The 23235-nt window shown below is 46.2% G+C and overlaps 1 protein-coding gene across 5 annotated transcripts in view; it reads right to left on the reverse strand.

Annotated features, from left to right (window-relative positions):
* ATG9A (autophagy related 9A) overlaps nt 1–23235 on the reverse strand; it is a 176444-nt gene that overhangs the window by 151845 nt on the left and 1364 nt on the right. The window contains exon 2 of one of the 5 annotated variants that reach the window (XM_063933824.1): nt 8641–8734. The exons of 3 other annotated variants lie outside the window; for them this stretch is intronic. The gene's annotated coding sequence lies outside the window, so the exon portion shown is untranslated. Of the gene's footprint in view, nt 1–8640; nt 8735–16469; nt 16536–23235 lie in introns of those variants that run through there. One more of the 5 variants, XM_063933825.1, reaches the window with a different exon arrangement.

Genomic DNA, 23235 nt, shown 5'->3' on the forward strand with positions numbered 1-23235 from the left:
GGTACATAATGCCACAGCCGGGGGACACTTTTATTGTGGTTCCGGCGGCCCTGGCATTACATACCCAACTAGTCACCCCTGGCCAGGGTACCCTGGAGGAGTGGGAACCCCTTAAATCAAGCCCCCCCCCCCTCCAGCCACCCAAGGGCCAGGGGTGAAGCCCGAGGCTGTACCCCCCATCCAAGGGCGGAGGATGGGGGGGCTGATAGCCTTTTGAAAAAAATGTGAATATTGTTTTTAGTAGCAGTACTACAAGTCCCAGCAAGCCTCCCCTGTAAGCTGGTACTTGGAGAACCACAAGTACCAGCATGCGGTGGAAAACCGGGCCCGCTGGTACCTGTAGCACTACTACAAAAAAAATACCCCCCAAAAAACAGGACACACACACCGTGGCAGTATAAGTTTATTACATACATGCACACCTCCAAACATACATACTTACCTAAGTTCACACGAGGCTCGGTCCTCTTCTCCATGTAGAATCCTCGGGGTACCTGTGAATAAATTTATACTCACATAATCCAGGGTATCTTGTTTTCTTTGTATAATCCACGTACTTGGCAAAACAAAAAAAATGGAAACCCGAACACGCACTGAAAGGGGTCCCATGTTTACACATGGGACCCCTTTCTCCGACTTCCAGGACCCCCCCTGACTCCTGTCAAAGAGGGTCCCTTCAGCCAATGGCACTCGTCGTGGCACTCTCCTGATTGGCTGTGTGCTCCTGTAGTGTCTGTGAGGCAGCACACGGCAGAGATACAATGTAGCGCCTATGCGCTCCATTGTATCCAATGGTGGGAACTTTGCGGTCAGCGGTGAGGTTACTTTCAGTCAACCGCTGACCGCAAAGTTTCCACCATTGGATACAATGGAGCACATAGGCGCACCAGGCGCAGAGCCCGGTGCTGGTTGATGAAATATGGGGGAACCCCTGTCATTTTTCCCCCCATATTTTGGCAACCAGGACCGGCTCAAAGAGCCCGAGGCTGGTTTTGCTTAGGAGGGGGGACCCCACGCATTTTTTTTTCGACTTTAAACTATTTTTTTATTTTTTAAAGATGCACAATGAAACCCTGCACGGATCTCACAGATCCGACCGAGTTTCATTGTTGTAATGTCGGCAGTGTTTTACTATTCACTCCCGTAAAACACTGCCAAAATAAACGAATGACATCGACATCGGAAAACACGAAAATGTAAAATACGGCAGCTTAGTAAATGAGGCGTAAAAATTTCAAAAAGTTGCACAATTACACATTCGATGTCATTCGTGATGAATCTCCCTCCAAATCGGCACAAATATGAATTTTAGTAAATATACCCCATTGTATTACTTCATAAATACTACCAGCAACTGATACATTGTATTGCTTTACAAATGCTGCCAGCTATTGCTATCTATTATAAGTCCATCCATCTCTAGGAATGTGTTTTATGCTTGTCCATTGTTACGTGTTTTTTTAGCATTAAAATAAGAAACTTTTTTCTTTTTATGTGAACACCGGCATTTAATTATTTTTATACATATTGATCCTCCAGCGCGGCTCCTTATTTTCTTTTGAGGAATTTGAAGCCATCATAATAGAAAAATTAGGGCTTTCGGAGATAGTGTCATTTCCTGATGCATGTGAAGATGAGAACCCGACCATTTGTCAAGCAGATCCTGTTGAATTGGCCGGGCATGAAACCTGCCGTATTGGATTGCCTCGTAAGCAGCCACCATCTTGCCCAGTAATCTGATGCAAAGATGAATAGACACCCTGCGAGGACTGAGTACCGAGCGGCCCATAGCCTGGATAGTTGAGGCCTTGTCCATCGGGAGAAACACCTTTTCAGAAATCGTATCCAGTATCATTCCCAGGAACTGAAGACGTTGGGTCGGTTCCAGGTGAGATTTCTGAAAATTTAGGATCCACCCATGATCCGTGAGTAGTCAGATCGATGCTGTGCAGTAGACGTTCCCTGGACACAGCCTTTATTAGGAGATCATCCAAATAGGGGACTATGGGGGTCATTCTGACCCGATCGCACGCTGCAGTTTATCGCAGCGGTGCGATCGGGTTAGAACTACGCATGCGCCGGTGCCACAGTGCAGCGGCGCATGCCAGACGGCCGTGGGCGCGGTCCGGCCAATGCAGGCGTGGCTGGACCGTGCGGGGGGTGGGCCGCAGCGGCGAGTAGCTCCCGGCCAGCACGCTAAAGCTGCGCTGGCTGGGAGCTACTCCTAAAGTGCAAAAGCATCGCCGCGCTTTTGCACTTCTGCGGGGCTACGTTCAACTCGGAATCACCCCCTATGTTCACTCCCATCATGCGTAGCTGCAGCATCATCTCTGCCATGACCATGGTGAAGACCCTCAAAGATGTGGCTAATCAAAAGGGTAAGGCCTGAAACTGGAAATGGTCATCCAATATGGCGAACAGAGGTAAGCCTGATGAGGAGGCCACATGGGAATGTGGCATCCAGAGACACCAGGAACTCCCCCTCCTTCAGAGCGGACACCACTGCCCGCATGGATTCCATCTTGAATTTGAACACCCACAGATACGGGTTTAGAGACTTCAGGTTCAAGATGGGGCGCACCGAACCATCTGGTTTGGGAACGACAAAAAGACTGGAGTAAAAACCCCTGTTGTGTAACGGAGGAGGTACAGGAACTACCACCTCGGTCTGCAAAAGTTTTTGAATAGCCTCTTGCAAGGAAAATTTTGCTGCGGGTAAAGCTGGTAAGCCCGACTTGAAAAAACTGTGAGGAGGGACTGCTTGAAATTCCAGCCAGGAACCTTGGGTAATGAGGTCCCTCACCCAAGGATCCTGGCAGGACTCTGCCCCAGAAACAGGCAGTGCCAATTTCTTAGACAGTCTGGATACAGATGTATCGACCAACGGGGGTTTTTCCCACTCTTAGGTCTTACATTAAAGCATAACTCCTGATCTGGTTCCGCCTCCTGATCCGGTATGTGGAGGACCTCTTACAGCAAAAATGAGAGCCTCCACCCCAGGGGACAGAGAACTGTCCTCGTACATATAATCATCATCATCCACATCTGGCTGATCAGAATCAGACTGGAGCACCTGTGGCAGTGAGCGTTTATGAGAAGCCACTAGAGGAGGCTGAGAAGCCTTCTTAGATTCTGCTGCTTTAGCCACACAATCAATGGAGTGTTTTAACACTTGTCTCTCTCTTTTAGCTGCAGCTAATTCAGAGTTTACATTTTGAATCATGCTCTTAAAGCTATCTAACCAGTCAGGTGCCTGTGAGCTGGGCCCTTGAGGAGATAAGGAACACTGCTCACACATGAGTGACCACGCTGACGACGGGGTAGAATTACAAGCAGCACACATAACCATGTCCACAGACATTATACAGGAAAACTACAGCGCAGCCCCCTGACCAACACCCCACACAGACCCTAGAGAGCCCTTGCAGTGACAGTGAGGAGCAGACCCAGCACACAGAACAAAGCAGCACAATGTGTGGAAATAAGTGTATGTGATATAAGTGCAGCGGTGCTACCGCTGATGTGCTCCCCCCTGTCTATGGCCCCCTGGTACCAGTTTTAACAGTTTGTAACAGCATGGGTCCTGGAGGAGCAGCGCGCATACAGCCTTGATGATCCGCAGCAGCAGGAAATGGCGCCTGCTCCCCGCTGGTACCGCTCCGGGAAGCCCCGCCCCTTGCAATGGCGCGCGGTCCCTCACCAAGATTATACTGGCCACAGTAGTAAACACATGAGAGATTTATTTAACAGACAACACAAAGCCTTACAGACAGTGAGCACTGCGGCGCCACAGCCCTGAGCCAATTTGTCTGCGGCGGACACCGCAGCTCTGGTCCTGTGACCGCCGCGTGACATGCCACCAAACTGCACCGGGGACCCGGTGTAACACTCTCTGCACCTGGTCTTCGGCATCTGTTAGAGGGTGGCGGCTAGCTGCTGGCGTGGGCACACATACTGACGATGTGTGATCAGTACCTCAGGAGCTCAGTGTCCTGTCAGCTGGGATTACGAACCATTAAACCTCAGGAGGTTGGTTCGGTATCCCCTCTAAGTCCCACAAAGCAGGTAGTCTGCTTGCCAAGCAGAGCTACCTGAAAATAATAAACTAAGTTACATTTAAAGAAAAATCTCTGAAGCTCCAGAGAAATGCACCCGGCTCCTTCTGCACATTTTTCTAAACTGGTCTGGTAGGACGGGCATAGAAGGGAGGAGCCAGCACACACATACACACACTAAAAGTTTTAAAGTGCCAGGCTCCATTGGACCCCATGGTACTAAAGTACAAGACCCCAGTATCCACTAGGACGTAAGAGAAATAACTAGTAACTTCTTTTTTTTCAAAAATGTTTTTATTTCGATTTTTCATTTAAACATTTTAAAGTACAGTGCCAACAAAGCAGTACTTGAAAAGTAGTTGAGAAACGTTACATTACAGAATAACTGTAATATAGGACATTGTATTCGTAATATTAAATATACAAAATATCAGCAAGATATTTAACCAATCATGAAAGAGCAGTTTCTTCTGAGAGAGAGAATAGAGAACGAGAAACGAGAGAAAAGGGGAAGAGAAATAGGTATTTAAAAGTAGGAAGAGGGAGTGAAGGAGTGGGCGAGGGAAAGAAAGGGGAGGAAAAAAAAAAAAAAAGGGTGGGTGGGTGGGTGGGAAGAGGACGGATCGCCTGCAGCCCAATAACTCCCATCACTCAACTCAGTCGAATGGGGGGTTCAGATAGAAGTGTTGTAGTCTCATACCATAAAGTTGTACGAAAACAATTATGAATCTGTTTCTTTATTGAAATGTTTAATGTATCAATAAAGGATTCCCAAACATCAAAAAATTTCTCAATGCGTTGTTCTTTGTGAAGGGAAGTCTCCATCCAATCCATTTTGAATACATAAAATAATTTATCCTTGAACATTTGTAATGAAGGAGGGGATGGATGTATCCATTGTTGTAAAATACATTTTTTTGCCACGGCTGAAAGAATCAGCAATAATTTACGACATCCCGGGGAAATTCTAGAGGTGGTTGATAGTATACCAAAAATGGCCCATTCCGGGGACAACGGTAAAAAATTTACTAGTTCTGCAATGGCAAATTGTTTTATCTGAAGCCAGAATTTTTTTATATGAATACAATCCCACAGACAGTGAAAAAGAGTAGCTTCAGGTCGCGTGCATTTGAGACATGTCGAAGTGGAAGACATCCCCATCAATTGACATCGAGAGGGTGATAGATAGCCCCTATAAAAAATTTTGAAAAACATTTCTTGGTACATAATAGTTGGGAGAGTGCGATTGGAATGCAGAAGCGCTTTTAGAATGACTGCTTCGCTAAGATCAGGAAAGTGTCTCTGCCATCTAGTAATACCAGTGTCGTAGTGGCCTTCATAATACGGTGTTCGCAATATTTTGTAAAACATAGAGATAGCTCCTCTAGTATTAAATGTAGACTGAAGGGCAATGTCCAACCGGTTCACCCAGTCCATGGGAGAAAGATAAGAAATCACCTTGGAGGCATAATGTTGTGCTTGTAAAAAGGCTAGATTATGAATTTGTAAAAAGGAAAATTTAGAATGAGCCTGAGAGAAGGTGAGGGTACGTTGTGTATTTGCATTAGTAAGCTGACGAACCGTCGTAAGTCCTCTTTTAGCCCACAAAGTGAAGGGAGCAGAAGCCAATCCGTGTTGGAAGTTTACATTACAAATAAAGGGAAGAAACAAGGAATATGAAGCGTTGAGTTTCCACTTATTGCGGATCGTATGCCAAACTGACCATGCTGACATTAGGAGAGGGTTATCTAGTATTTCTGGCGGGATATCGGATTTCTGAAAATGCAAAAAACAAACCAAATCTGTATTGGTAAGAAAGGATTGTTCCACTGAAAAGTTGGAATATAATTCAGAGTGTGAAATCCAATCTTTGATGTGTCTACATATAGCAGCATGGTTATATATTTCCAAATTTGGAAAATTAATGCCTCCTTCGGATTTAGTTCTTTGTAACAACCGAAGACTAAGGCGAGGTTTTGTTTTTTTCCAAATGAATTGTCGAAAGGCCGCATCAATTCGTTTAAGATCCGTCTTAGTAAACAAAAGTGGCAGAACCTGAATGGGATATAGCAGTTTCGGAAAAGTAATCATCTTTATAAGGTTAGCTCTTCCCAGATAAGATAGTCGTAAATGTTGCCAACCATCCAGCTCCTTAAGAACTGTATCAATAGTACTTTTTATGTTAATAGTATATAGATCATAAATATTTCTGGGAAGGCGAATCCCTAGGTATGAGATATAGGTATCTGCCCACTTCAGATCACCAACCTGTAACGTACCCCTACGAAAGGAGGCGTTTAAGGCCATAATAGTAGATTTGGAGTGATTGATAGTGAAACCCGATATCTCACCAAAGTCTTCTAGTTTAGAGAAAAGGGGCAACAAGCACTCATGGGGATTAGAAATAAAAAGAAGAAGATCATCAGCAAAGGCGGCTATCTTAACTTCTGTACTGCCATAGGATATACCTCGGAAAAGGGGCCAGGATTGGAGAATTCTTAGCAGGGGGTCTAATGCAAGATTGAAGAGTAAGGGTGACAGAGGGCATCCCTGTCTAGTTCCCCTAAACATTTGAATGGAGTCGCCTAAGAGACCATTGATTAACAATTTTGTCTTGGGGGAATTATATAAGTATTTAATTAAATTAATGAAGGAAGAATCAAACCCTCTCTTCTGCAATACAGCATATAGATGGGGCCATAAAATTTTATCGAATGCCTTTTCGGCATCTAGGCTTAGTAATATATTAGAAGATTGGTTCTGAGTTGCTGAAGAACATAAAGCCGCTACCGCCACTCGAACATTACGAACCATGTTCCTACCATGGGTGAAGCCAGATTGGTGGGACGTTAGGAGGGAAGGAAGGATTGTTTGTAAGCGAGTCGTCAGAATTTTTGAAAGAATTTTGTAATCCTGATTCAAGAGCGTAATAGGTCTATATGAGGTTACTAAATCAGGATTTTTATTAGGTTTCAGTAACAATATAGTATAAGCATCATTAAATGTTGGATATTGAAGGTTACCCTCCTGAATCTGTTTGAAAACATGAGTTAGAGAGGGAATAATGTCATCCCTAAGTATCTTATAATAGTTCCCATTAAATCCGTCAGGACCCGGTGATTTGTTGAGACATAAGCTATCAATGGCAATCCCAATATCTTCCTCCGTTATATCACTAGATAGGAATTCTTTTTGTTGAGTTGTTAGACAGGGTAGATTGGCTTCTGTAAAAAAGGAATCTGATAGGAGGGGATCGATTGGAGAATCCTTATAAAGAGAAGTAAAGTATGAATGAAACACATTATTAATATCAGCGGGTTTAGTAGCCAGTACATTAGAGTTTGGGTTCATAATTTTCATAATAAATTGTTTCTTCCGTTGTCGGTTGGCCATATAAGCTAAAACTTTCCCCGATTTACCTCCCCAGCGGTAATAAGTGTTCTTTGAATAATCTAATTTGATTCGAGCTTCCTTCATAAGGAAGGATTCCAAAATTTGTTTGTGATGTAAGTATGTAGATTTATTGTCTGCCGTTGAAAATCGCAAATAGTGATGGTAGGCTTCCTTCAGTTTGTTTTTTAATGAATGCAATGTCTCCCTGTGGTTCCGATTGCGTTTGGCTATGTAAGAGATCACATGCCCTCTCATCACTGCCTTTGAGGTCTCCCAAAATAAAACAGGGTCGTCCCAGTGTTCTAAATTATCGTCTATATATTCCCTCCATTTAGCCTTCAAATATAGTTGGAAGTCATCATTCTGAGACAGGAAGGAAGGGAAACGCCAAAGGCGCGAGGAGTACCAGGGAATAGATCTGGTTAGATCAAAAAGTATAGGGGCATGATCCGAGATAATGATAGGGTCTATTATGGTATTGTGAACTCGCTGGAACAGAGTGTCCGCCACCAAAATATAGTCTATTCTAGTAAATACATCATGAACCCTGGAATGAAACGTAAAATCCTTACAGGAAGGATTATGTATTCTCCATTGGTCCACCACATCATGGTTGGAACAAAGAAAATCAACCCCATTCACACGATTTGAAGAAGTAGGGGATGTAAAGGCGGAGTGATCTAATAGGGGATTATGTAAGCAATTAAAGTCTCCGCCAATAATTAAGTTGGGAGTGTCATGTTTCATAAGAAGGTTTGATAGTTTTTTATAAAAGACCATATTAGATACGTTAGGGGCATAAATATTTAAAATAGTAAATTTCTCACCATGAACTGAAAGATGCACCAACAAGAACCGCCCCTCCTTATCTGCCACTACATTATCAATAGTATATTGAAGATGTTTACTGAGTAAAATCGCAACACCACGTTTCTTCTTATCGAAGGAGGCCGAGACACATTCCTGAATCCATGCCGCTTTAAGGGTCGCATGGGGGCCGCGCAGCCAGTGCGTCTCCTGCAATAAAATAATGTCAGGGGCTAATCGTTTGAGATGGGATAATACCCGCCTTCGTTTGCATGGGGAGTTCAGTCCGGCTACGTTCCAAGATAAAAACCGGATAGCAGATGATGTCAATTGAGGGACTAGTTTAGAAGAATCAACATAAGTCGTCATCCAATTCCACACTTACCAAAGGAGAATGTAGACAATATTTCCTTGATTAGCGCGCCCATCCCATCCCAGCTAGTGAGACAGGCGCTCCGAGCACCAATGGGACATGGCAACTGCGTCGAGATAATGGAGAGAGGCCACAGGCGATCCAGGAGAGGAGTAGGAAGGGGAAAAGAAAAAGGAAAGAAAAAGAGTAGAGCACACCAAAAATAACATATGAACAAATTGTGATACATTTTCAACAATTTATCTATGAGAGTCTATCTCCTCTGTCACAAGAGAGATAGGAAATTATTCTTTTTTCCGTGAAACCAGAGTAAATTGTAAATATCTAAGATGATAAACTATCAACTCATCCATTTGGAGGTGGATTTGTAGAGGAACCTTGTAGCGAAATCTTTAAGTGATCTCTAGCTTGGTCAGGGGTATCAAAATTAAGGATCTTCCCATCAGTGAAGACCCGCAACTTAGCAGGGTATAAAAGGGCAAATTTAACATTTTCAGTAAACAAGTGTTTACATATTGGGGTGAATTCTTTCCGCCTCTGAGCCACAGAGGCCGAAAAGTCCTGAAATATCAGCACTTTAAAGTTTCGCACTTCAAGAGTGCGTTTTTTCCTGTATGCCATAAGTATGTTCTCTTTATCTCTAAAGTTAAGAAATTTGGCAATCACAGGGCGAGGACGTATTTGAGATGAAGGAGGACCTCTATCGGGACCAATACGATGTGCTCTTTCAATGAGCACTGTTCCCGAAGTACTAGGAACATTGAGGCTGTGAATTATGTCAACACTTAATAGGTCAAAGAGGTCTGAACCTGATATTGACTCTGGGATGCCAATAAATCTAAGATTGCTCCGCCTATCCCTGTTTTCGAGGTCATCAATCTTTGAGGTCAAAAATGCTATTTGTTGAAAGTGAGAGTCATCGGAATTTTGCAGAGATACAATAGCATCTTCTGCCGTACTAACGCGTTGTTCTACCTCCACTAATCGTTTGGTGTGTGATTCTAAATGGGACAAGACCGTGTTTAAAGTTGTTTGAATCGCGTCTAATTTTTTTTCCAGAGTTGGATTTAGAGGCAATGAGTTTTCCACCGAAAGGGAAGGTATAATAGGTGAGGAGGAAAGATCCTGAGATGCCGAGGGAGGTGAACGATTGGGCTGGGGTGTATTTACCTTTTCCCTAACCGAAGGGGTTTTGGATTGAGATTTCCCGTTTCTGACCATGGTATCAGTTGGATATTTATCTACAAATTTGTCCATACTATGGGACAATAACCAGGTTAACTAGAGATTCTATACCACCTATGGATGGATGTCTTGAGGTATCTACATAACTAGAGACATACAAATAAGGAAAGTTGAATTCAACTACTGAGGCTGTAAAGGGTAAGCTAAGCTTATTGAGTTAGGTATTAATTCCAGCCACAGCCTTGCCTGGTCTATAACAAACACTACGCAAAAAAGCAAAAAAAAAAAACCCTCCCCCCTCACGTCAAACCAAACAATAAATTCCTTGCAAGGTTTTACGTCACAATATAATGTATACAATCTAGTGAACTGTCACTAATATTACCAGCGACAGTAATAGTCTACTACGATAAAAGGAGAATACAGAAGTCAATGGCCTATAGCCTTACTGACAGCAGTCACTATATGTGGACCAATAGGTAGCGTTGTATGTGTCATTATAGTGTAATGAATGTCAGCCTCTAGGTTCTAAGCATGTAGACTTTAAACATCAAGCATTTTGTGTTTCTGTTCACAATATTAAAGGGTATTTATGAAGTATATTTGCCACATTGCATATTTTCCATACTGAGTTGAGACAACATTAGACATGTAATTATGGTTTTACACCACCAGGTGGCACTGTAGATCACAAGGATACGTTCTGCTGTGAATACAGTTGGTAGAGAAATATCAAATAACAAGATGTTTGCTAAAGATCAGCAATTTTAGAGAGGCATTACTTTATATAGAATTTGGATGTATCATAGAAAACTCTAATTACTGATCAGTGATAACTGAATCCTTAGGCAATAATACTGGTTCAGCTATGGAGCAAGAGAGAGAGAATAGCTGGTGTTCTGTGAGCCTTGGGATGTGTCAGAAGCTGTGCTGACCTGCAATATGTCTCAGTACGCTGACAGCTTGATAGAAAGGCAGCACAGGTTTATCATGAGATCCTAATCAACTCTCCTCAAAAGCAGTTCCCAATATTGTGATTGAAAATCACTGTGCTTTTTGTGTAGGTCAGTGTAGGGGGATTTACTGGTCCCAGTCCCGAGAGCGGCAGGGCTCGGCCGCGAAAGCGAGAACTCCTTCCCCTGTCAGTCAGTTGAGCAGATATTCCTCAGCCTCCCCAGGGACAGTAGGGCAGGCCCGGGCACCACACAGCAGCTTACCTGCCGCACCCCGGCACGAGCGGCCAGCAGCAGCGGTCTCCGAGGTCTTAGCAGTGGGGGTTAGATGCGCCGTCAGAGCGGACCAACAGTGGCCTCCCCGCTCACCTCCTCACGCGAGCACAGCTCCGGGTCTCTCCTCGCTCATTCACCGCCGCTCTCACCGCGATGTCCTCTCCAGCCGCCAGCAGCTCAAGCGCGTCCTCCCGCCTCTCCGGTCTCCGCCGTCGGGCACAAAGCGGCACCCGCACTCACCAGCTCCCACAGCGGACCCGCGGCAGCCTTCAGTCCCGGTCTCTCGCAGTGGACCCTCTCCGCACGGATCACAGGTGAGCCAGATTGGGTAGACAGTCAGCCCCGGCCCTTCTAGCTGTTGTCGAGGCGGGGAAAGCAGGCACAGGGATCAGCCTCGTGGCAATGGCGGCTCGGCTCCGCGCGCCACTAGGCCTCTGCACGATTAGGCAAGACTCCGGCGACAGTATGGCTCCGTCCGGCACCATATGTAGCTTTCTTTGCTGGTCCAGTCTTCCAGCACTCGAATTTAGTTATACTAGCACTGGCTGAGCACTTGAAACCGGCTGATGGGTAAGATAAAATCAGATAGAGACGGAGCCTTCAGTAAAATGCGGCCATCGCGATGCTCCGCCCACCGGAAGTTCAACTAGTAACTTCTAACTAATACCTAAGACAGTAGTTCTCAAACTGTGTGCCGCGGCACTTGCAGGGGTGCCTTGGGTTGGTGCTGTAGGACCAATTCAGTTATTTATGGTCAATGTAATAGGCAAAACCAGTGTTGGTGGCTGTCAATCATAAAATATGTGGGCAAACAGAAGCAAATCTTGACCATCATCACACAACTGAACCTAAGAATGACATATAAACACAATTTACTTAATTTAATATTTCTTTCATAATTTCTCAGTAAGAAATTATTGGCCTAGGGGTGCCATGAAAAAAAAATTCTGATAGTCTAGGGCACCATGATTCAGAATAGTTTGGGAACCACTGACCTAAGACATAACTGTTAACTAGTAACTTTCGTCAACAACAGAAAGGTAGGTAAAAAATGAGAGGGACAGGCAAGATAGGATTTATGCAAAATTAGAGGTAAAAACAGAAGAAGAAAGGAGTAAAGGATTGCAAGAGATAAGAAAAAGCTCTAATCCAGGTCCTCTGAAGCCTAGTCTGCAAGTTGAAGATCCTCTCAAAATGGCTGCTGAGGGTGGAAATACATCGTTTATATCACGCAGTATTTGTGGGAAGAACATTTGTTCCTGCATAACACGTCACTTCATTGGCGGTTTATCGCGGAAAGTAGAATTGGATTGGACTGTGCGGTAAATGAGAATGTGTGTACAAAGTTTATCAGGCAATAGACATGTTAATGGAGTGCTCAGTAAACTGGCAACTGAATATGCCTCTTGGACTATGTGCAAACGACCTGTTCCTGCCTAGTTACATCCTCTCATCTGCATGTGGAGATGTGCATGCGACTTTGAATCACCTTTACTTGAGGGTCTATTTACCAAGCCTTGGACTGGGATAAAGTACCAGACAGTCAGCTCCTAGCTGCCATGTCACAGGCTGTGTTTAAAAATTACAGTTAGGAGCTGATTGGCTGGTACTTTATCTTCATCCACTTTATCTCCATCCAAGGCTTAGTAAATGGGTCTGGGACTCCAGGTCGACAACAAAAAGGTCGACACACCTTAGGTCGAGCCAATTGTGAAACAGGTGTGAGCATGAGGAGATTATTCAGCAGTGTCTAGTGATCAGTGCTTCCCTAAAGAAGCTCTAAGCTAAACTGTGTTCTAAAATACATTACACCCATATTTAATGTGCCACTTAGGGGTATATTCAATAAGTGTTGGAAGTTGCCGTCTTGTCGGAAAGACGGCAGCTTCTGACAGATTTAGGTTGGAAGGGGTTCCATCCTATTAATTAGAGCAGCAATTTTCAACCGCTGTGCCGCGAGCGGTCTCTAGGTGTGCCGCCGCCCGTCAGGGAGATCCGCTGCTGCTAGCCAGTGAGACGAGCCACCGCCACCCGCCGTAATCAATAGCCAGCTCGGGCAGCGCTGTGCACTTCCGCGAGCGGCCTTTGACCTATGGTGACTCATAGGTCACGTCACATTCCTGCCTGTAGTGCCCGCCCTCCCACTGGCCAGTGCTGTTCCTCCATCCATACAGTTCCGTGCTGCCTTCTCAGCGCTCATCACAGCTGCAGGTATATATTGTAAAAAAAAATTATTTATGTGTGGAATTACTGTAGGTGTTTGGAATCAAGGCCCTCATTCCAAGTTGTTCACTCGCTAGCTGCTTTTAGCAGCATTGCACACGCTAGGCCGCCGCCCTCTGGGAGTGTATTTTAGCTTAGCAGAATTGCGAACGAAAGATTAGCAGAATTGCGAATAGAAATTTCTTAGCAGTTTCTGAGTAGCTCGAAACTTACTCCTACATTGCGATCAGTTCAGTCAGTTTCGTTCCTGGTTCGACGTCACAAACACACCCAGCGTTCACCCAGACACTCCCCCGTTTCTTCAGACACTCCCGCGTTTTTCCCAGAAACGCCAGCGTTTTTTTGCACACTCCCAGAAAACGGCCAGTTTCCGCCCAGAAACACCCACTTCCTGTCAATCACACTACGATCACCAGAACGATGAGAAATCCTCGTTAGGCAGTGAGTAAAATACCTAACTTTTGTGTATAATAACTAAGTGCATGCGCTCTGTGAACCTTGCGCATGCGCAGTAAGCGACTAATCGCAGTATAGCGAAAATCGGCAACGAGCGAACAACTCGGAATGACCCCCCAAGTGCGAGCAATGTTTGAAAATACTGGGGGAGGGGGGCAGTGAGTGGAATTATTATGTGTGTGGAATTATTATGGAGGGCAGTGAGTGGAATTATTATGTGTGTGGAATTATTATGGAGGGCAGTGAGTGGAATTATTATGTGTGTGGAATTATTATGGAGGGCAGTGAGTGGAATTATTATGAGGGGCAGGGAGTGGAATTACTATGTGGAAATAATGGGGGGGCAGTGAGTGGAATTATTATGGGAGGCAGTGAGTGGAATTACTATGGGGGCAGTGTGTGAAATTACTGGGGTGACCGTGGGGCATATGTGTTAACCTGGAGAAGGCATAAGAAACTGATAAACCAGTGATAAGTGCAAGGTGATAAACGCACCAGCCAATCAGCTCCAATATGTAAATTAACAGTTAGGAGCTGATTGGCTGGTGCGTTTATCACCTTGCCACAGGTTATATTCCCACTCAGTTTGTGGCGTGGACCCACCAACTGAGTGGGAATACCCTGCAGAGGTCGGGATTCCACTTTTTCCACTTTCACTGGCTGTCAGGATTCCGGCGTCGGTCTCCTGAATTCCGGAATCCCGACAGCCGGTATTTTAACTGCATCCCATTATTATAAATCTGTGGGGGTGAAAGCATTTTTTTTTTTTTAATTACCGCAGGGCCCAATGTGTTTGTATTACTTTGGGGCCATCGTGTTTGTGTTACTGTGGTGGCCAGTGTGTTTGTTTAATTACTATGGGGGCCAATGTTCCCCCCCCCCCCCCACCTGGGGCACTGATGATGTGCCTTGGCAATTTTAAAGTCTTGCTGGTGTGCCATGAGTTGAAAAAGGTTGAAAATCACTGCGTTAGAGGCTGTTTTTTTCCGACAAGTCAGGAATTCCTGACTTGTCGGAAAACACGTGTTGATTGACGGAATAGCCGCAGAGTCACATGCTTTTGTTGGAAACAAGGCCAAATCCAACAGTATTTGGCCCCGTTTCCGACAATCTCAATCCGACTTTTAAAAAAGTCAGATTGAGGTGAGGAGATGGGGGAGCGGGGTGAAGAAGGGAGGGAGAGTGCTTACCGGCGGGGGCAGCTGGAGCTACGGACGCTGGAAGACACGGCTCCTCTCTGACGTCCCCCCAGCCAGGCACTTCTCTCCCGGCAGCGCTCCTCGGCCGGCACTGTATGCGGCTCTGTGACCGTCTCCAGCAGGTCCCTGTGATCTCACACACGGGGAGCTGCTGACAGCAGCAGCACAGACGGGAGGGAGCGGCCAAATCCGGGCTTGGCTTGTCAGATCCATTCCAACAAATGCATGTCGGAATGGATCCGACTGTTATTGAATATACCCCTTAGAATATGTGACATGGATCTTATGGAGTAGTGGAGTACATTCGGATGTAAGAGGAAGAGGTACATGATTTTTTTTTATTTGCACTCATTTTAAAACAATAAAGAAAAATGTTTTTCTTTTACCCTTGCACCTCAACATAGAAGTAATTTGTATTAGTGATCAGCTAGCATGTCAGCTACCATCAGACCACTATTACTTGTGACTGATTACAGTACTTATCACGTTTTGGTAGAGGAAGGGTTAGACCTCCATACTTTCTGTCCATAGACCCAGCACACCAGTGGCAGTCCCAGCACACCAGTGGCTGATTCCTACTAGAGGTACCACTCACTGGGAGTAACACAGCATGCCACCCATCCCCCCTCCCTACCTGCCACATCTGAGCAACTGACCTTTTTTCTATTTAGCACCATGGAGGGGGAGGGGGTCATGGGTAGAGATTTACAGTGTAGGAGGTTGGGGCTGCCACCTACCTCATTGTTGTCCACCTGTCCAGCTGTGAGCACAGCCTGATGGGGCAGGAGTCAGGACTGTTCCCAGTATAGCTTATGACCCAGAGAGGAGTGGGGGGTGATGCCTGAGAAGGGGGGTGGAACTACATGGGTTCAAGCAGAGCTGCTGTCAGGAGAGGAAGATCCCCAGACAGCGGATCCCCAGACAGCCAGAGAGTGAAAGAACTACTCGGCTGCTTGTAGAAGGGGGGGCTGTAATGGGAGCAATGTGAGTAGTGGGGGGGGGGGGGCAGAGAGGGGGGTGGGGGTGGGGGAGCAGTTGAGCGTGGTGTGTGCAATGAGGTGTGATGGAGTAGTGAGCTTGGGTGGACCAGTAGGGTGATAGGGGGAAGTGTGAGCTGTGTGGGGCAGTGATGTGTAGGGCTGGCCATCAACCATCGACGATTAGAAATCCCATCCCTTGTGAGGTATGAGGAGAGACGCGTGAGGTGTGGAGGAGGACAGGCAGTGAGATAGTGAGATATGGAGAGAACTGCCAATGAAGAGCAATGAAAGGTATAATGAGAAGGTGACAGTAAAGGACATCATTTTATTTTTTTAAGGGGAGGTCAATAATGCTGTGCCTAGGGGTGGCCCGACCCCTAAGCACAACTGAACATAGATTTGCTATGGTGCCTACAGAAAAGGGTGGCCATAAAGTCCATTAACAGCACTTATAAGTGAATCAGGCCTACAGAATCAAACTGCTATCTAGCTCAGACATTAGAAGTGACAAACACACCACTTTCATACAGCCATCTAAAGTGATTTTCTTCCTTCCCCAACATACTCACCATAATCAGCACCAAAGTGGTCATCCAGTGTCAGTAAATGTATGCGAGCTCCTTTCCCAAAGCTAAGAACATGTCAGGGCTGTATCTGGTGAAAATGAAACTAAGTAACTGACTGAGTCATACAGGCTGCACCCAGCCCAGCTCAACCAGAATGCAGTGTTCCAAAGCTGTCACCTTATCTCAATACTCTATCCTCATAAGGACATTTATACCCCTTTCACACTGCCAATGCCGGATCCCACACGGGAATTGTAAACGGGCCCTTCCCGCGTGGGATCCGGCATTGTACCCTAACAGGCGGCTTCCCGACCCGGAAATTTGCCGGGTGGGTTGCCATAGCGGCGGGGATGAGCTCATCTCTGCGCCGCCTCTCCCTATGCAGTGAACGGGGCCCAGGTCGCATTGACCCGGGAGCCCGTTCACGCTGCCACTGACCCGGTATTCAATTCGGGAATAACACTGCTTTATTCCCGAGTTGAATTACCGGGTCAGGCGACCCAGGTATTCGACCATGGGCCTTTCACACCGAACACCGACCCGTGTCGACCCGGCAATGGGGTATTATAGGTGTACTCAATTGCTGTTGGATTCTCTCCGATGGAGAGGATCCGACAGTTCACTGTTCAATTAGCGGCCAAATCCAACTGCTGTTGTCCGTTACCGACAATGCCAATTTTAAAGTCAGATTGACATTGTCGGAAACGGGGCTAAAACTTGTCCAATTTGGCCGCAAATCCAACAAAACACGTGGATCCGTCGATCCAAGTGTTTTCCGACCAGTCGGAATTGCCAACCTGTCGGAAAAACACGATTCAGCCTAAAAAAGTTGGAAACTGCTGTCTTTCCGACAAGACAGCTGTTATGACTATAATTGAATACACCACTTCGTCTTGTACAGACAATTATAGGGCTTAATTCAGACCTGATCGCTGTGCTGCAAATTACACTGTCCTGCGATCAGATAGTCGCCGCCCAGGGGGAGTGAAAATTTGCCTCGTGCAAGTGTGCAATTGCATGTGTACCATGTGCGAAAATTCTTTACAGACAGTGGACAGCTGCAAAACTGTTTGCATCACACATACCATTGAATGTTTTTCCCATTCTGTGCAGTATATGCAGTCGGGCAGCAGTTGATTTACCGTCAGGACACAATACCAACAGTCAACATACCGACATTCATTATGCCGACATGTTCAAAATGCAGACATAGTCATAATACCGTCATTTGAAATGACTACATATCAAAATGCTGACATGCGTTTTTAAGGAATTTTTGGCCAAAAACAGACTAGTTCATACCTCACCATCCCAGTGGACCTGGAGGGGGAATATAATAGTGTGCCAAGCACAGCAAGGCACCGTGCCAGAAGCATGGCGAGCACAGCAAGCCATGCGAGGGAACACGGTACACTTAGATGGTTCCATTTCGACCTATGTCGACATTGACACAAAAGAAAACAGAAAAAGTAATGTTTTTTTGACATGTCAGCATTTTTTTAATGCCGGTATTCTGACTATGTCGGCATTTTGAACATGTCGGCATAATGAATGTCGGTATTTTGACCCAAAGCTCAATACAGTGCAAAAGAATCAGGCTGATCGGGTCTGGAGCTGACGTCACACACCCGCCCTGAAAACGCTTGGGAATGCCTTTGTTTTTCCTGACACTCCCAGAAAAAGGTCAGTTACCACCCACAACCGTCCCCTTCCTGTCAATCACCTTGCGAATGCCCGTGCAATCAAAATTTTCACACCATCGTGTCACTGTTTCACAACACGTTGTGTGCATTGCATAAGCATTGCATATGCTGCGCAGTAGTTAGATAATCGCCCGCTGTCCAGTATGCTGCTCCCAACAGGACTTCCGCTAATTGATAAAGCTGCCCAGGTGTAGAGAAACGCGTTGAAATTAAGGGAAACCTTTGAGCACTCTCTTTATGTATTCACATCGCTTGCCTGCTCAATTGTAAGAAGTGCGACAAGTCTGTCAGGTTGCCTGGCTGCACATGGATTCCTTTTGGACACTGCATGTTACGGGACTCTTACAAGTGCTCTTCATGGTTAGCAATTAATTGCATAGCTGACAGCAGTGCTACTTTCAGCAGCACACACACCTATCGTGTCTGTGTGAACAGAGCTACACGGAGCAGCTATCACTCTGGTTCCTCTAGCAGTGTGAAGAAACCTGCTCTGCTACCAGCCACATGCTGTATGTAGATATTTAATTCAACAGATCCAAGCTCCCGTTTACAAGATTCATCTACCCAACAAGGCTGCAATGAGACTGACTGGCTACACTGAGGGAATCCACTGTCATTGGTGAGGAGGATCTAACCGCTTGCTGAAAGTGGAATTATATCAGGGCCGAAACTAGGGGGGGCTAGGGGGGCAGGCGACCTGGGCGCCGGATTGGAGGGGGCGCCGAGACCCCCTAACACCCGCCGCGGCACTTTTAGACTTTGAAACCCCCTTCTCCCGAGTGCCCAGCTCGGGGGGCGGGGTTTCGCGGAATGACGCGATTGCGTCGTGACGTCACGGCGCAAACGCGTCATTCCACGAAACCCCGCCGGAGGAGGGAGAAGGGGGAGCCGCGCAGACGAGGAGGGAGAGGCGGCTGAAGAGTGGCGAGAACCGCTTCAAATGTAAGTCAGCCCCTCTCCCTTCCTCTCTCTGGGCGGGATGTACTAAGATGTTACGCTGCGCTAATAACCCTCTTACCGCTCTGAAGCATGTTAAAATCCTCCTCAGCCTCCCGGCGCTGTCATTCTTTCCAAGCAGTTTCTGCATCACGTGATACCTTCGTATTGTTTCCTGACTCCATTGGCTGTACTGGTCCTCCGCAGGCACTGTATGCACTATCGAAACATGATGCAGAAACTTGCAGAAAGAATGACAGCGTCGGGAGGCTGAGGATGATTTTAACATGCTTCGAAGCGGTAAGAGGGCTATTAGCGCAGGGTAACATCTTAGTACATCCCGCCCTCTCTCTCTCTCTCTCCCTCCACCACCTGCCGCAATGTGTAAAATGGGGACCTGTGCCTGCCGCAATGTGTAAAATGGGGACACTTTTTCCTGCCGCAATGTGTAAAATGGGGACACTTGCCAGCGTACTGTGTAAAATGGGGACCTGTGCCTGCCGCAATGTGTAAAATGGGGACACTTGCCAGCGTACTGTGTAAAATGGGGACCTGTGCCTGCCGCAATGTGTAAAATGGGGACACTTGCCAGCGTACTGTGTAAAATGGGGACCTGTGCCTGCCGCAATGTGTAAAATGGGGACACTTGCCAGCGTACTGTGTAAAATGGGGACCTGTGCCTGCCGCAATGTGTAAAATGGGGACACTTGCCAGCGTACTGTGTAAAATGGGGACCTGTGCCTGCCGCAATGTGTAAAATGGGGACACTTTTTCCTGCCGCAATGTGTAAAATGGTGACACTTTTTCCTGCCGCAATGTGTAAAATGGGGACACTTTTTCCTGCCGCAATGTGTAAAATGGGGACACTTGCCAGCGTACTGTGTAAAATGGGGACACGTGCCTGCCGCAATGTGTAAAATGGGGACACTTTTTCCTGCCGCAATGTGTAAAATGGGGACACTTGCCAGCGTACTGTGTAAAATGGGGACACGTGCCTGCCGCAATGTGTAACATGGGGACACTTTTTCCTGCCGCAATGTGTAAAATGGGGACACCTGTCTGCCGCAATGTGTAAAATGGGGTCACCTGTCTGCCGCAATGTGTAAAATGGGGAATGGGGACACTTGCCTGTCGTACTGTGTAAAATGGGGACACTTTTTCCTGGATATGAAATTTATGTTAGAAAAGGCAATTTTTCAGGTAAAAAAGTTCTGAAAGAGAGATATATATATATATATATATATATATAAATATATATATATATATATAATATTTTTATTCAATTTTTTTTTTTTTAATTATTTTTATTTATTTATTGTAAAATAATTTTTTTTTTTTGCGGGGTGGGGTGGGGGGGGTGTCAAATGACTACCTTGCCCCGGGTGACAAAAATCCTAGTTTCGGCCCTGATTATATATACCGTATATTCCACTATTAGCACTCAATCTTGAAATCTATCCAGGCGATTGGGGCCATGGCTAATGTACTATTTATTTCTGTGACATAGCACTGATCCATTTTGTAAAACAGTGTTTGTTTTACAATAAATACCCCTTATTTCATTTACTTGTAACTGAGTGTATGTGCAAGTGCCACATAGTTTTTTTGTGCAGGTGTGTTTTTGTTAGTGGCATGCCTCTTCTAGGTTAACGGCTAATGGCACTTGCATATTTTTAGAATTAAACCTACTGGTGCCAGAATATATTTTGTGCATAAAAAAAAGTTACAGCTGACTTTCTCAGCCTCAAACAAGTTCTCCCGGGAGAATGGTAACTAAATACAGAGATATTCCAGGCTATAGTGAAGAGGTTTGGTTGCCCAGAAATAGACCTGATAGTAACACATTTGAATACAAAGCTGCCTCACTTCTCCAAGTATTATCTTCCCGGGATAAAAGACATAGATGGACATTGATCGGGAGCTGGGTGCTGCAATGTAACATTAGCATTCAGCGCCTGGCTCCTGTCATTGAGGAAGAGCTGGCAGTGCAGGCAGATTCTCTGAGGATGGTTGATGCTAGATTCAAGTGGCCTAAGGGACCTTTTACGTTAGGGGGAGGAGGCACGACACAAGGGCGAGGAGCTAGGCCAGTGGGATAGATCCTCTACTATCCACGCCACCAACTATTACCTTTAGTAATCAGGTGGCGAGAGAAGCAGAGCGGAGCGAGCCACCGAGCCCGAAGCGTGGCGAGGGTACTTTTCTGGTACCCTGTTCGGCCATAGCTCCTCCCCCTGGTGACGTGTCTCCTCCCCTAGTGACATCAGAAGGTCCCTTCTCCCACTCCGATTTAGAACCAACCCTCTGAGGATGACTTGCATCTCAGGGAATGCCGGACGCTCCCCCGAAGTGATGAAAACAGGGGCGTTCCAAGAGACCACGACCTAGTTCCATGAGGATATGCCCATGTCCCCTTTTTAGGCACATGCGCGGGACTATTTGACGCACTGGGTGTCACCGACTCCAGTGCCATCGACTTTGCAGCACCAAGTTTCCCACCAGAGACTTTCTCACAAAATGTGTCTTATTCGTATATCACAAAGCAACAAAAGTACAATAAAGGTGTACCCTGAATACTGGCAGTGGGAGTTTAGATTGTGTGTGTCACTAATCTGAGTAAAAAGCAAAAGACAATGGTCTGATGCGAATGACGTGATGCCTCGCGCTACATATGGTAATGCTTTATCTGTGGCTTTATACCAACTCCTTTAAGACAAAAGTACACACACACACACACACACACACACACGTATATAATATAGCTTTTAAAACATAGACATGCAATATGCAAGACTATTGGGTGTGGATCATTAGATCTACACTAAAAAGGTCTACAGTCAACAGGTTGACCACTAATTGGCGACATGCATTAGGTCAACAGAGTTAAAAGATTGACATGGAAACTGTTGACACAAAAAAGGTTCACACCATTTTTTCGTATTTTTGGGGTGTTTTGTCAATTTTCTGCAATAAAAAAGTGCCATTAGTGTACCACCTTGCTCACCATGCTTCGGGGAGGGTGCCTCACTCCACTACCGCTGCTCTGTTACTATTCCCAATTGTAGTCCACGTGGATGGCAACTATGAAAAGTCTACCTTTTACACGTCAACCTTTTGACCATGTCAATCTTTAGTGCTTGACCTATTGACTGGAGACCTTTTTAATGCAGATCCATAGATTGGATACCAATAGTATTCAAAAAATAATCTATTCTATTCTATACCCCACACAATAATATGTAAATAATATGTACCTTCTTAATATTATTCTTAGGATTGCTCCCCTCTGTATGTGTTTGGGAGGCACCGATCGTGGTGCCTCCCGTTGTCACTGGGGAAAGTATGGGGAGCGGGGGGCGGGCACGGGCGGGGACTAGCCTTGGGCAGTAAAAGCCCATTGAAAATATATGGGAAAGCGGCACCATTAGAGGTGCCGCTTTCCTACAGGGACGTGCTTTCAACCTATGAAAGCACGTCCCTGTCAGTGAGGCCACAGTGATTGGCCAGCGGATCCGTCACTGGATCCGCTGTCAATCACTGTGTGGGCGACGCTGGCGGAGGAGGTGCGGGCGGCTGGATGCGGCGATGGTGCGGGCGGCGGGATGCGGCGGTGGTGCGGGCGGCGGCGGTGCGGGTTGCGGCGGCGGTGCGGCGGCGGAAATATACCTTTATCCAGCAGAGTTTGGCAGTGGAGCGGTTCCAGTTTCAAAAATGGCGCCTCAGCGTCATTTTTTAAATTCAAGATGGCCGCCGCGAGCCAATCAGCGCGAGGCGGAGGAGAGTCAGTCCGACGGCGGAGGAGGAGCTGTGAAGAGCTCCTGAAGAAAGAAGACGCCGCAAGTCCTGGCTGGGTGGCGGCTATGCAAAAGAGCTTAGCAGCCGCCGCCCACCAGGTGAAGAAGACGCTGGAAGCCCTGGGGAGGTGGCGCCCCCCCCCCAGGTGAAGACGCTGGAAGCCCTGGGAAGGCGGCGGTCACGCAAAAGAGCTTAAAGGCCGCCGCCCCCAGGTGAAGGTCCGGTTTAATAAAGCTTATTTTCAAGACGTGTGGTGTTTTTATTTTAATATTTTCTTTACAGGTGAACTACAGGTGCCAGCGGGCCCTTTATGTCCGGGCATGCTGGCACTTGTG

This window comes from Pseudophryne corroboree, chromosome 7 (assembly GCF_028390025.1).
Source record: "Pseudophryne corroboree isolate aPseCor3 chromosome 7, aPseCor3.hap2, whole genome shotgun sequence".
Taxonomy (NCBI): Eukaryota; Metazoa; Chordata; class Amphibia; order Anura; family Myobatrachidae; genus Pseudophryne; species Pseudophryne corroboree.